This window comes from Centropristis striata, chromosome 9 (genome assembly GCF_030273125.1).
Source record: "Centropristis striata isolate RG_2023a ecotype Rhode Island chromosome 9, C.striata_1.0, whole genome shotgun sequence".
Lineage (NCBI taxonomy): Eukaryota > Metazoa > Chordata > Actinopteri > Perciformes > Serranidae > Centropristis > Centropristis striata.
The window spans coordinates 31868989-31874515 of NC_081525.1; positions in this window are offsets into that span (position 1 = coordinate 31868989).

The window sequence follows — 5527 nt, forward strand, 5'->3', positions numbered from 1 at the left end:
ATGTTCAAACTGATGAACTATATTTTTTATTGTAAATATACACTCATTCTGAATTTGATGACTACAACACTTTCCAAGAAAATTGGGACAGGGGCAACAAAAGATTGGGAATGTTGTGGAATGCTCAAAAAAACACCCATTGGCTAAACTGCAAAAAAGGGGTCTAAAAGCAGGATAAAAACTAAATCTGAGGGAAATTATCTTTCTGCATGGACAGATATTTTTACTTGACAAGAGTTCTTGAATTAAGATTGCTAAATCTAGAATTAAGCATGTTGAACACTTAAAAAAAGAAATGAACTCTTAAAGCAAGATACATTTTCTAGCACTTCTAAATCTTTTTATCTTGGTAAGAAACAAATGATTTGCAGAGAGTTTGTTTTTTTCCTGTGAAAAGAGAAAATGTGATGATTCCTATGGTTGTGTCACGGCTTATTAGTATATAATTATGCACAGAATGTCTTTATTAATTCAAAATCTTATCTAATTTCTCTCGCTTGTTAGAATTCATGTTCAACATTAAGGCCAGGATCTATGGTGGCAGCATTATGGTCTGTGAACAGTGAGCCAAAGATTATAAATCTAATCAGATAAATGTGAGATTGCAAAACATTATTGATCCCCATGGAGAAACAGGGACTTTGTAGCAGGAAGTGAGAATGAGATACAGAACAAGAACAAAACAATGTGGGAATATATCAACCATTTAAACATATCCAGAACATTGCACAATTAAAGGAGTTGTCCTTTGATTAGCAGTAGAGCTGGCAAAGTCGGCTCGGAAAAGAATGTATAGCTGTATAAAATCAAGAGCGGCAACATTTAGCTTTGTGCAACTCGATTTCAGTGTTTTACTCCAGACATGCAAACAGGGGTTGTCAGGGGTCTTGAAACATATGCAAATCAGGAACCGTATAGTAATGTAAGGGGAAAAACATAAAATACAGCCCAGCATAGAATGTGTGGGCAACACAGAGACACTTACATGCATTTAAAACTGAAACTCGTAGACAACGGTGAAAGCGTAACACTATGACCTCCAGCAATTGGAAAAACAATATAACTTCTTTCAGCTAACACAGACAACATACTGATCACAAAAGAACGAGCTCACTTAAAAACTTTCAAAAGAGCAGTTGTCTTTAACAGGTGACAACAACCCACAGGCTGCAGTTTGATTTAATTTTTATCTCCAAATTAAATTATTTTACACAATAAGAATTGTTCTTGTGAAACAACAGTATCATTATGTGTTGTCTGATTTTGCAGCACCCCCAAATGTGAGGCAATAGGGACGCACAAAAAAAGTCAAAATGACTATTTAATCATCGTCAAAATTCTGTTGTAAAAGGAAGTTGGCGGCCAAGTTCTCATTCTTCTCACAAGCAAAGTAAGCTTGTATAACGAGTCTTCTTTTTAACAAGCCTTTTATTTATGTGGATAAATAAAAGGCTAGTTATGTCTTATTCTGTTGAAATCGAATTATAGTGGATAAATTATTGTCCAAAAATATAAAGCCAAACTGTTTTCATTCACATCGTTCTAAAATACTTTATTTTTGTATTGCGTATTTAATATCTGATTTGACAGATTATGTCAAAGTATTTCATTTTAATTCTCATTTAAAGAGTAAGAACTGTTTGAGATGGATTAGTGTTAGATTTGGTTTGGTCAGAGCTATGAATAAAAAAAATCACCATTGCCTTTTTTCTCTCTCTCTCAGATATGGATGAACTACAGTTTTGAACTTCTTTTTTTTACATACAAAAATGTGAAAATATTATCTTATCGTTATCGGCCATGAGAAGCATTTAATTATAAGATATCAGTATCATCCAGAGGAAATCCTTGTCATGCATCCCTATGAGTTTTCTAAAACTCTAACTCTAAACTCTCTTCCTTTCCTTCCTTCCTTCCCTCCAAATGATCTTCCTTTGAAACGGTGTGAGAGGTGCATTATTTTCATGTATCAGCACCGGTATGTCAGCTTTAATAATTTTTGTGCATGGTTTTTCCCGTCAAAGAATGTGTCCTCTTTTTCTGCTTTGTTGGGATTTTTGTGTCCTTCTGGTCAGTCTCGGTAATTAAAGCTAGCTATAAATGCAGTAATGAAGCCTTTCTTTGCATGGCCAGTGGATGTTGGGGGTCCAGCTAAGCCAGCAACCTTCATTTAAAGGGGATTTCTGTAATTTGGTCTACTAGTCTTGTGTGATTTAGAAAATGTAATAAGCGTTTTTTAAAATACAAATGAGTTGTAGAAAAAGTCACACAGGGACATTTTGAACACTTTAATTTCTCACATTCAAGACAGTATTCCATAAAAGTGGCCACTGTAATGTTAAATGAATATTTATTGTGGCCTTCAGCAGACTAATGACCATAAGGGACTCACTTCAAGACTTCCTCTGGGTTCCAGGGCTCATAATTTCAACAATTTGTTTAATTTATTGTCCTTACACTAAAGACACATAATGTAAATGATTTAAGCTGGGCTTCCAAGTGCCAACCAACACAAAATGCAAAACAAACCTATAACTCTAAAAAATAATATTGATAAACAAATGAAAAGGAACATATAATAAATATAATCACTTTTATAAAGAACAGCTGCAACATGATAACATTTTATAGGAGAATACATGGCTTAATGTGGAATGTTTCCTGTTGTTCATCCCATATTTCCCTTTCACCTTGACAGGAATTCCAGTACACATTGACTTATATCACAGTTTGACAGGTCTAGCTGGTAAGAGACATTTTCTTCGACTTGTAGGCTGAAAAACGTTTGCCTCTAGCTCATGAGACTGTTTTAAAGTCAAGTTAATCCACCAAAAGCTGTCAAAATGGAGAGAAATATATTCTAGCTCATTGTTTTCAAGCTGTTTATTCTCTAGTTCCTTCTCTTGCACAGAGATGAACTTTTTGAACAGTTGCATCCTCCTCTTAAAATGAAGCAATATTTACCTTTAGGAATATGGATCAAAATTAACAAGACAGAATGCACAGAATTCTGTGAAAAGAGATTAACAGGAAGCTTTGAAATATAACATCAGAACATATTAAAATAAACTGCAATAGACAGCAGAATAGTCATGTTTTATATAGTACTGGAGGATGCAAATAAAGACGCATGTTCACAGCCTTCCAGTTAAAGAAAAAAATTCCAGGGGGCCATGTAGTATTGTGTGTAAAATATATTCCGCAGGTTTTTAACTGTTTTCATCAATAGGGAATACAGAGCTACATCACTGAATCATTAGCAGCATACATAACATGACAGAACACTGGGGCCTTTGTGCTTTCTGAATATGATTCTGCTTCAACCACTGCACCTGAGTTGCAAATTTCATAGTTAGTGTGTGTGTGTGTGTGTGTGTGTGTGTGTGTGTGTGTGTGTGTGTGTGTGTGTGTGTGTGTGTGAGAAAGAAATACATGTCAGCCGCTGAGACACTCTAGGTCCCTCGAAGTGTCAAGGCGCTCACTGCTGCTGTCATAATTGAGCGGAAAGATTTCATTTTCACTGTAACATGGAGCAAGACAAGCTACTCAAACACCTTGTGGAGTCAAATGTCACCTGGACGAGTTGAGTCCACATTTTATCATGGGCCCCCAATGTAACAAATTCACACACACACACACACACACACACACACACACACACACACACACACTCAACACTTTCTGGTGCTTGGTTCAAATTGATTTTTACATCTTTGGGGACAAATCTTCACTTCCTCATAATGTTTTTGATTTAATTTAGAGGCATTTGTTTAGAGTATATACAAGGACTCCAACCATAAGGTAAGCTTATATAGAGAGCATATGATCGCTGTCATTAGTGACATTGTGACCCAATATGTAGGAGCAAAGAACAAAAAGAAAGTTGGCAGCAGGTATTTTCAGCCCCCCTGGGGAGACACCATTGTGAGGTGTCCTTATAGGCACTTTCAGACGCCACTGCTGGTGAGAAATTCTCTGGAGATGTGAAAAATCTAACAACTCACAGGTGAAGATTTTTCCTGATGCATCCTTTTGTTTTGAACTTTTTTTCCCATCCTTTTGTAACATGAAATTCTGAAAATAGCAAGTGCTGTCTTATAAATAATTCCTTTGAAAACTTTTAATGGTTTTACATTATTTGTGAGATAGCCACTAACCTATTATTTGTACTCTGTTATATTTTAGCAGCATTCATATTTTACTGTGTGTGTGAGTGTACACAGGCGTGTGTTGTAAAACGCAAACAGTTTAATCATGCCTGCAAACCCTAATGCAGCGTTTCGGAACAGCAGCCCAGCACACTAAGGCCTGTCTGGGGAGCCCGGACTCCCAACTGCGTCTCACATGAGCAGTCCAGCAAAATTAGTTGATGATTGATCCCACTCTAGTGGGAGTGGAATGTTTTTCCTTTTCTTACTCCTAAATAGATATTGTATTCAAATAGAAGAACAACCATTGACTTTGTAATCCCTCTGCAACTGTAGCTGACGAGCAGGAAAAGTCAAGTGTTGTATTTGTCTGTGTGCCACGCTTATCTCCTCTGGTCCCCACAGGCCTGGCTTGTCAATGTCTGTAGCTTCAAGCTACGCTTAGCTGTCTCTGATATTAAAGAGCACTATCTCTGAGGTGGCCATTTGGGGAGACAGGTTTCTTTTCATTCCAACAAAGACACTCTTTGCCATAATATTGTGAGCATTTTTACCATGTCAAGCTGAATGCACTTTCACCAGAACATAACATTTGTCGTCTTTATCTCTCTCGATATGGGTTTCACTGAATCTGCCCTTTATGTAGCTTTATTAAAAATATCCCTACAATAGCTGCATTGTAATACATATTGCATTTGCAATATTTTATTTCACCCTTTAATATTTTAACATTTAAAATGTTAAATGTCCAAATAAAATCATTTTTTTAAAATGGAGAAATACAGCTAGAAAATAATCATCCTGATTATATTTAGTGCTAGGCTCTAAAAGATTTTAATGAAGGGTTTTCATAATTTTGATGAAATGCAAAGGTTGTTTCAGTCCTTTGAAATCCTGCATTAAAATCAGCTGCCCTGCATGCACCAATTAAGCAGTAATTACAAAAGCATCCAGTTTTATCTCTACTTGCGTGAGTCCGGTGGTCTGTTATGTACTTATTAAAGTGAATTATCTCTGATAATCATTCTAATCGGGGTTCAGCTCATGTTAGCAGGCTTCCTGCTGGGTGCTAATGTCTAATTACAGTGGAGCACGTCTTGATGGGAAGGGTGCCCCGCAGCCCTCCAGCTCCGTGTACTGCGATGCCTCTCTATCCTTGTCTAATCACACACTGGACTGTCAAGTACACATCGTGGCCAATCACTGATGATAAGAAGCTGATCAAAGAAACCAGAAAGAACCTGATCAAAAAGACTGAGAGATGTGGGGAGGGAGTGCATCCCTGTGAGATCATATTTTTCCCCTTAGGATGACCTTGATACCTTGAAGATGAGTCATCTATGCACTTTGCTGCTTCTTACGTGTCTTACGTGTGTGTG